A 10,450-nucleotide genomic window follows, 5' to 3' on the forward strand; every position below is an offset into this window, starting at 1 on the left:
CTGACGTAAGGAAAGTATAGCTTTCATCTTATTAACAGACAGATAAAGAATGAATAGAGGAATCTATGACCTCCCCTGTCCTCTTGTTATTTTCCCAGCTAGTTTGTCTAAGATTTACTCCTCCAGCCTGAAGCTACTCAGTGGACAAAACCAAAGAAACTGGTTGTAAGTCCTGATCCACGTACAAGGGTTAAAAAGTCAAGGTCAAGGATACTATTAAAGCTGCTAAACAGGAGGTTAGCACCAAATTTATCCAAGGATGATCTTTTTTTCAGCCTGATATATACTTTTGCAAAGCAAAAAAAAAAAAGGGAAGAAGCCAGCACTGCTTATGGTCAGAACGCAATAACTGAAGTGCAATTGCATATAAATTCTAACTGTATTTCAAATATGAGACATTTAGCAAACAATTGATCAATTCTTTGAGCTACCCCGCCACTTCACGGCAATCTCATAATGGGGCAGTCCTAATCTTCGTATTTTATTTACGTTGTGCCATTATGGCTTCCTGAATGTATAAAAAAAAAAAAAAAAAAGGACCACATTAAATGCGAACTGTACCTGGAGCATTATCAGAATCACTCCCTTGGTGCCAGGAAAGGCAAGCGCAGGTAAAGGCCGATCAGGTCCAGTGCGGACATTTCAGATCTGGCTTCCACACTGCCAAACCCGCACCAAAGATGAAGGGTGAGACAGGCTGAGACACAGGTGCACAATTGACTAGAGCCTGAGGCGGGGCAGGGCTGCTGTGTGTGTGCACAGCAGCCTATCAATCACAGTGAACACAGAAAGAATGGCGCACATAACCCAGCGTGCACGGCAACAAATACAGTTAGAATTTATGTGCAATTGCACTTCAGTTATTGCGTTCTGACCATAAGCAGTGCTGGCTTCTTCCCTTTTTTTTTTGCTTTGCATTGGTATGTGGCTGACCACCACTGTTGCCGCGCACGCTGGGTTATGTGCGCCATTCTTTCTGTGTTCACTGTGATTGATAGGCTGCTGTGCACACACACAGCAGCCCTGCCCCGCCTCAGGCTCAAGTTAATTGTGCACCTGTGTCTCAGCCTGTCTCACCCTTCATCTTTGGTGCGGGTTTGTCAGTGTGGAAGCCAGATCTGAAATGTCCGCACTGGACCTGATCGGCCTTTACCTGCGCTTGCCTTTCCTGGCACCAAGGGAGTGATTCTGAAAATGCTCCAGGTACAGTTCGCATTTAATGTGGTCCTTTTTTTTTTTTTTTTTTATACATTCAGGAAGCCATAATGGCACAACGTAAATAAAATACGAAGATTAGGACTGCCCCATTATGAGATTGCCGTGAAGTGGTGGGGTAGCTCAAAGAATTGATCAATTGTTTGCTAAATGTCTCATATTTGAAATACAGTTAGAATTTATGTGCAATTGCACTTCAGTTATTGCGTTCTGACCATAAGCAGTGCTGGCTTCTTCCCTTTTTTTTTTGCTGTGATATATACTTTACATGAAATAAGTGGAATAATGGCTAGTTGAGCTTACCAAGCCTCTAAAAAATAGAATGCTGCTATTTTGTTGAATGTCAACTTTCCTATTACAAACATATTTCCCCACTTTGTTTTTCTATTGTGACTTTTGATGTGGTCATTCATATCTGCAGTTCCTAATTTTTCCTTTTTTATATTTAAGGTATTTTCTAGGTGAAAAACACTATCCAGCATATTGCAGAGCTGAAGAACTAGAGAATAAATAATGTTTGTTTATTTTACTCTAAAGCATTTCCAGTCTTTACTGAAAATAAATAATTCTGGACATCCCCTTTAAACTTCCTACCTGATTACCCAAAAGTCAGTTGTATCTATGTGCATGATAATTATAGTATTTTATAGATGTTATAGATAACTCAACATAAACTAAACCCTTATACTGCTAAAGATTTGTCAATGGAGATGAGCAATTTTATTTGCATGATTCAAGTTTTTCTGATTTGTGAATTGATTTACAATTTATCTACCATAAAGATTCCTTGAATTGATTTGACATGTTTATGGTTCACTGCAATAATCTGCAAATCAATTTACTCATTGTGTCGAATCTGTTAATGAGGTGGATTGGTTTGATTTAGGAAAGGTGGAAGAACAACATATATTATCACTGATGTGGATTAGATAATTGGAAAAGACAAGAAATCTAGACGAAAGTAATCGCGTGCAGCACTGAATACAGCAAATCCTCGGGCTTTTATAGAATGTTCTCACGAAAATAGAATCAGCACCTATTGGCAAAAGAGTTAGACTTACATTAAAATACGTCTTCAAGTAATAGACTAAACACTAGGGTTGAGCGAAACGGGTCGTTCATTTTCAGAAGTCGCCGACTTTTGGCAAAGTCGGGTTTCATGAAACCCGATCCGACCCCTGTGCGGGGTCGGCCATGCGGTACGCGACTTTCGCGCCAAAGTCGCGTTTCAATGACGCGAAAAGCGCCATTTCTCAGCCAATGAAGGTAAACGCAGAGTGTGGGCAGCGTGATGACATAGGTCCTGGTCCCCACCATCTTAGAGAAGGGCATTGCAGTGATTAACTTGCTATCTGCGGCGTCACAGGGGCTATAAAGGGGCGTTCCCGCCGACCGCCATGTTACTGCTGCTGATCTGAGCTTAGGGAGAGGTTGCTGCCGCTTCGTCAGAAGCAGGGATAGCGTTAGGCAGGGTCCATTAACCACAAAACCGCTTGTGCTGTAGCGATTTCCACTGCCCAACACCACCTTCGGTGTGCAGGGACAGTGGAAGCTACATTTTTTTTTTTTTCCCCCTCAGCGCTGTAGCTCATTGGGATGCCCTAGAAGGCTCCCTGATAGCTGCATTGCTGTGTGTACGCCGCTGTGCAAACCAACTGCTTTTTTCAAAGCACAAATCCTCTTGTTCCTTCCTTTCTGCACAGCTATCTTTTTGGTTTGTACACACTTTATATTTAATTTGTGCATCAGTCCACTCCTTATTGCTGCCTGCCATACCTGGCTGAGATTACTGCAGGGAGATAGTAATTGAAGGACACTCCCTGTTTTTTTTGTTTTTTTTGTGGGAGATTAAGATTGACATTTCTGCTAGAGTGCCATCCCTGTCTGTGTCATCTCTCACTCAGTGGGCCATAGAAAGCCTATTTATTTTTTTGCTTGATTTGGGTTATAAAATCTACCTGAAAAAATCACTACATCAATCAGTGGGAGAAAAATATTGGCCTCTGGGCTTGTGTGCCACTCTTGACTCCTGTGTGCATCATCACTCACTCAGTGAGCCATAGTAAGCCTATTTATTTTTTTGCTTGATTTTGGTTCTAAAATCTACCTGAAAAAATCACTACATCAATCAGTGGGAGAAAAATATTGGCCTCAGGGCTTGTGTGCCACTCCTGACTCCTGTGTGCATCATCACTCACTCAGTGGGCCATAGAAAGCCCATTTTTTATTTTTTTTTGCTTTATTTGGATTTTAAATTCTACCTGAAAAAATCAATAAATCAATCAGTGGGAGATTAATATTGGCCTTTGGGCTTGTGTGCCAGTCCTAAGCGTGCCATCTCTCTCTCTCAGATAGTGGGCCGTAGAAAGCCTATTTATTTATTTTTTTTTTTTATTGGGTTTATAAATTTTCCCTGGAAAAAAAAAAAAAGTGGGAGATTAATATTGGCCTCTGGGCTTGTGTGCCAGTCCTGAGCGTGCCATCTCTCTCACAAATAGTGGGCCATAGAAAGCCTATTCATTTATTTTTTTTTGGTTTTATAAATTCTCCCTTAAAAAAAAAGGGAGATTAATATTGGCCTTTGGGCTTGTGTGCCAGTCCTAAGCGTGCCATCTCTCTCTGTCTCTCAGATAGTGGGCCATAGAAAGCCTATTTATTATTTTTTTTATTGGGTTTATAAATTTTCCCTGGAACAAAAAAAAAAAAGTGGGAGATAAATATTGGCCTCTGGGCTTGTGTGCCACTCCTGACTCCTGTGTGCGTCATCTCTCACTCAGTGGGCCATAGAAAGCATTTTTTTGTTTTATTTGTTTTCTAAATTCTCCCTGAAAAAATCATTTTATTTTATTTGGTTTCTAAATTCTTCCTGAAAAAATCATTTTATTCTATTTTTTTTTTCCTAAAGTCTCCCTTAAAAAAAAAAAAAAAAAACAAATCAGTGGGAGATTAATATTGCCCTTTCTGCTTGTGTGCCAGTCTTGACTCCTGGGTGTGCCATCTCTCTCTCTCTCTCCAATTGTGGGCCATAGAAAGCCTATTATTTTTTTTGCTTGATTTGGGTTCCAAAATCTACCTGAAAAAATCACTACATCAATCAGTGGGAGATAAATATTGGCCTCTGGGCTTGTGTGCCACTCCTGACTCCTGTGTGCGTCATCTCTCACTCAGTGGGCCATAGAAAGCCTTTTTTTGTTTTATTTGGTTTCTAAATTCTTCCTGAAAAAATCATTTTATTCTATTATTTTTTTTTCCTAAAGTCTCCCTTAAAAAAAAAAAAAAAAATCAAATCAGTGGGAGATTAATATTTACATTTGTGCTTCAGTGACAGTCCTGCGTGTGTGGCATCTCTCTCATTTGTTGCCACCAACAACAGAGTGTGTAACATTGTGCCTGATTTTCGTTGTGGTCTCACTCACCTGTAAAGGGGTAGCTAAATCATACTGAAGTTATAGCTCACCGTGTAATTTGTGTGACAGCAACAAATACCGTTAGTTTGTTTAGGTTTTTAAAACAATGAGGAAGTATGGTGGAAGAGGTCGTGGCCGGGGGCGTTCATTGTCAGCTGGTAATGAGGGTAGTGGTAGTGGTGGAGCATCAGCTTGTCGTGGGAAAAAAAATATTGCACCTAAGTCTGGAGCTGTGGAGCCAGGTTTGTCGTCTGGCTACACAAGGCCTCGAACGCTCTCTTTTCTGGGAGTAGGAAAACCGCTTTTAAAGCCGGAGCAGCAAGAGAAAGTTTTGGCTTATCTTGCTGACTCAGCCTCTAGCTCTTTTGCCTCCTCTCGTGAAACTGGTAAATGTCAAAGCAGCGCGTCGTTAGTGGATGTTCACGGTCAGGGACAAGTCGCTTCCTTGTCCTCTTCAGCAAAAACAACAACAGAGAAGAATGCAGCAGGCGACACAACGGGTTACTCCATGGAGCTCTTTACACATACCGTCCCTGGCTTAGAAAGTGAAGCAGTTAACAGTCCATGCCCATTACAAGTTGAATCTGACATGGAGTGCACTGATGCACAGCCACAGCCAGACTACTATGCTGGTCCTTTGACTCAGACCACAACATTGCCCTCGCAGGGTGCTGATCAAGAATCAGACCCTGATGAGACTATGTTGCCCCATCACGAACGCTATACCACCGACCGACACGGTGACACAGACGAAGTTGCACACGAGCTACAAGAAGAGGTAATAGATGACCCAGTTCTTGACCCCGATTGGCAGCCATTGGGGGAACAGGGTGCAGGCGGCAGCAGTTCTGAAGCGGAGGAGGAGGGGCCGCAGCAGGCATCAACATCGCAACAGGTTCCATCTGCCGGGCCCATATCTTGCCCAAAACGCGTGGCAAAGCCAAAACCTGTTGGAGGACAGCGTGGCCATCCGGTTAAAGCTCAGTCTGCAATGCCTGAAAAGGTATCCGATGCTAGAAAGAGTGCAGTCTGGCATTTTTTTAAACAACATCCAATTGATCAGCGCAAAGTCATCTGTCAAAAATGTTCAACTACCTTAAGCAGAGGACAGAATCTGAAAAGTCTCAATACAAGTTGCATGCATAGACATTTAACCACCATGAATTTGCAAGCCTGGACTAACTACCAAACGTCCCTTAACCCCTCTGTGACCTTAGACGTACTATCCCGTCGAGGTGCCCTGGGCTTATCTGACCCTGGACGGGATAGTACGTCATAGCCGATCGGCCGCGCTCACGGGGGGAGCGCGGCCGATCGCGGCCGGGTGTCAGCTGCTTATCGCAGCTGACATCCGGCACTATGTGCCAGGAGCGGTCACGGACCGCCCCCGGCACATTAACCCCTGGCACACCGCGATCAAAGATGATCGCGATGTGCCGGCGGTGCAGGGAAGCACCGCGCAGGGAGGGGGCTCCCTGCGGGCTTCCCTGAGCCCCCCCGCAGCAACGCGATGTGATCGCGTTGCTGCGAGGGTCTCCTCACCTCCCTCCCTGCTCGAGCCCCGGATCCAAGATGGCCGCGGATCCGGGTCCTGCAGGGAGGGAGGTGGCTTCACAGAGCCTGCTTAGAGCAGGCACCGTGAAGCCTGCAGCGCTGCATATCAGATCAGTGATCTGACAGAGTGCTGTGCAAACTGTCAGATCACTGATCTGTGATGTCCCCCCCTGGGACAAAGTAAAAAAGTAAAAAAAAAATTTTCCAAATGTGTAAAAAAAATAAAAAAAAATATTCCAAAATAATGAAAAAAAAAAAATATTATTCCCATAAATACATTTCTTCATCTAAATAAAAAAAAAAACCAATAAAAGTACACATATTTAGTATCGCCGCGTCCGTAACGACCCGACCTATAAAACTGGCCCACTAGTTAACCCCTTCAGTAAACACCGTAAGAAAAAAAAAAAAAAACGAGGCAAAAAACAACGCTTTATTATCATACCGCCGAACAAAAAGTGGAATAACACGCGATCAAAAGGACAGATATAAATAACCATGGTACCGCTGAAAGCGTCATATTGTCCCGCAAAAAAAGAGCCGCCATACAGCATCATCAGCAAAAAAATAAAAAAGTTATAGTCCTGAGAATAAAGCGATGCAAAAATAATTATTTTTTTCTGTAAAATAGTTTTTATCGTATAAAAGCACCAAACCATAAAAAAATGATATAAATGAGGTATCGCTGTAATCGTACTGACCCGAAGAATAAAACTGATTTATCAATTTTACCAAACGCGGAACGGTATAAACGCCTCCCCCAATAGAAATTCATGAATAGCTGGCTTTTGGTCATTCTTCCTCACAAAAATCGGAATAAAAAGCGATAAAAAAATGTCACGTGCCCAAAAATGTTTTCAATAAAAACGTCAACTCGTCCCGCAAAAAACAAGACCTCACATGACTCTGTGGACCAAAATATGGAAAAATTATAGCTCTCAAAATGTGGTATTGCAAAAAATATTTTTTGCAATAAAAAGGGTCTTTCAGTGTGTGACGGCTGCCAATCATAAAAATCCGCTAAAAAACTCGCTATAAAAGTAAATCAAACCCCCCTTCATCACCCCCTTAGTTAGGGAAAAATAAAAAAAAATGTATTTATTTCCATTTTCCCATTAGGGCTAGGGTTAGGGCTAGGGTTAGGGCTAGGGCTAGGGTTAGGGCTAGGGTTAGGGCTAGGGTTAGGGCTAGGGCTAGGGTTAGGGTTAGGGCTAGGGTTAGGGCTAGGGTTAGGGCTAGGGTTAGGGCTAGGGTTAGGGTTAGGGCTAGGGTTAGGGCTAGGGTTAGGGTTAGGGTTAGGGCTAGGGTTAGGGTTAGGGCTAGGGTTAGGGTTAGGGCTAGGGTTAGGGCTAGGGTTAGGGTTAGGGTTGGGGCTACAGTTAGGGTTGGGGCTAAAGTTAGGGTTAGGGTTTAGATTACATTTACAGTTGGGAATAGGGTTGGGATTAGGGTTAGGGGTGTGTCAGGGTTAGAGGTGTGGTTAGGGTTACCGTTGGAATTAGGGTTAGGGGTGTGTTTAGATTAGGGTTTCAGTTATAATTGGGGGGTTTCCACTGTTTCGGCACATCAGGGGCTCTCCAAACACGACATGGCGTCCGATCTCAATTCCAGCCAATTCTGCGTTGAAAAAGTAAAACAGTGCTCCTTCCCTTCCGAGCTCTCCTGTGTGCCCAAACAGGGGTTTACCCCAACATATGGGGTATCAGCGTACTCAGGACAAATTGGACAACAACTTTTGTGGACCAATTTCTCCTGTTACCCTTGGGAAAATACAAAACTGGGGGCTAAAATATAATTTTTGTGGAAAAAAAAATATTTTTTATTTGCATGGCTCTGCGTTATAAACTGTAGTGAAATACTTGGGGGTTCAAAGCTCTCACAACACATCAAGATGAGTTCCTTAGGGGGTCTACTTTCCAAAATGGTGTCACTTGTGGGGGTTTCTACTGTTTAGGTACATTAGGGGCTCTGCAAACGCAATGTGACGCCTGCAGACCATTCCATCTAAGTCTGCATTCCAAATGGCGCTCCTTCCCTTCCGAACCCTCCCATGCGCCCAAACGGTGGTTCCCCCCCACATATGGGGTATCAGCGTACTCAGGACAAATTGGACAACAACTTTTGGGGTCCAATTTCTCCTGTTACCCTAGGGAAAATACAAAACTGGGGGCTAAAAAATAATTTTTGTGGGAAAAAAATTTTGTTTTATTTTTATGGCTCTGCATTATAAACTTCTGTGAAGCCCTTGGTGGGTCAAAGTGCTCACCACACATCCAGATAAGTTCCTTAGGGGGTCTACTTTCCAAAATGGTGTCACTTGTGGGGGGTTTCAATGTTTAGGCACATCAGTGGCTCTCCAAACGCAACATGGCGTCCCATCTCAATTCCTGTCAATTTTGCATTGAAAAGTCAAACGGCGCTCCTTCCCTTCCGAGCTCTCCCATGCGCCCAAACAGTGGTTTACTGCCACATATGGGGTATCAGCGTACTCGGGACAAATTGGACAACAACTTTTGAGGTCCAATTTCTTCTCTTACCCTTGGAAAAATAAAAAATTGGGGGCAAAAATATAATTTTTGTGAAAAAATATGATTTTTTATTTTTACGGTTCTGCATTATAAACTTCTGTGAAGCACTTGGTGGGTCAAAGTGCTCACCACACATCCAGATAAGTTCCTTAGGGGGTCTACTTTCCAAAATGGTGTCACTTGTGGGGGGTTTCAATGTTTAGGCACATCAGTGGCTCTCCAAACGCAACATGGCGTCCCATCTCAATTCTTGTCAATTTTGCATTGAAAAGTCAAATAGCGCTCCTTCCCTTCCGAGCTCTCCCATGCGCCCAAACAGTGGTTTACTGCCACATATGGGGTATCAGCGTACTCAGGACAAATTGGACAACAACTTTTTGGGTCCAATTTCTCCTGTTACCCTTGGTAAAATAAAACAAATTGGAGCTGAAGTAAATTTTTTGTGTAAAAAAGTTAAATGTTCATTTTTATTTAAACATTCCAAAAATTCCTATTAAACACCTGAAGGGTTAATAAACTTCTTGAATGTGGTTTTGAGCACCTTGAGGGGTGCAGTTTTTAGAATGGTGTCACACTTGGGCATTTTCTATCATATAGACCCCTCAAAATGACTTCAAATGAGACGTGGTCCCTAAAAAAAAATGGTGTTGTAAAAATGAGAAATTGCTGGTCAACTTTTCACCCTTATAACTCCCTAACAAAAAAAAAAATTGGTTCCAAAATTATGCTGATGTAAAGGAGACATGTGGGAAATGTTACTTATTAAGTATTTTGTGTGACATATCTCTGTGATTTAATTGCATAAAAATTCAAAGTTTGAAAATTGCGAAATTTTCAAAATTTTCGCCAAATTTCCGTTTTTTTCACAAATAAACGCAGGTACTATCAAAGAAATTTTACCACTATCATGAAGTACGATATGTCACGAGAAAACAATGTCAGAATCACCAGGATCCGTTGAAGCGTTTCGGAGTTATAACCTCATAAAGGGACAGTGGTCAGAATTGTAAAAATTGGCCTGGTCATTAACGTGCAAACCACCCTTGGGGGTAAAGGGGTTAAGGTTGTAGCACTCTCGGCCAATGAAGCTAGTCAGCAACGCAACATCCCTTCCGGCAGTGTAGGGCCACCATTTTCCGCACCACCTGCAGTATCTGTGCAGGTTTCTTTGCCAGGCCAAAGCAGTCAGGGTCAGGGAATCACCAGTTTCGTAGTAGGAAACACTGCATCTAGGGCACCGGTGGCAACAATACCATCTCCCACCGTCTCTCAGTCTGCCATGTCCACCGGCACCCCCGCTAGTTCCACGATCTCCAGCTCTCCAGTCCAGCTCACCCTACATGAGACTATGGTTAGAAAAAGGAAGTACTTAGCCTCGCATCCGCATACACAGGGTTTGAACGCACACATAGCTAGACTAATCTCGTTAGAGATGATGCCCTACCGGTTAGTTGAAAGCGAAGCTTTCAAAGCCCTGATGGACTACGCTGTACCACGCTACGAGCTACCCAGTCGACACTTTTTTTCCAGAAAAGCCATCCCAGCCCTCCACCAGCATGTTAAAGAGCGCATCGTCCATGCACTCAGGCAATCTGTGAGCACAAAGGTGCACCTGACAACAGATGCATGGACCAGTAGGCATGGCCAGGGACGTTACGTGTCCATCACGGCACACTGGGTAAATGTGGTGGATGCAGGGTCCACAGGGGACAGCAAGTTTGGGACAGTTCTGCCTAGCCCACGGTC

Source organism: Ranitomeya imitator, chromosome 3 (assembly GCF_032444005.1).
Source record: "Ranitomeya imitator isolate aRanImi1 chromosome 3, aRanImi1.pri, whole genome shotgun sequence".
NCBI classification, from domain to species: domain Eukaryota; kingdom Metazoa; phylum Chordata; class Amphibia; order Anura; family Dendrobatidae; genus Ranitomeya; species Ranitomeya imitator.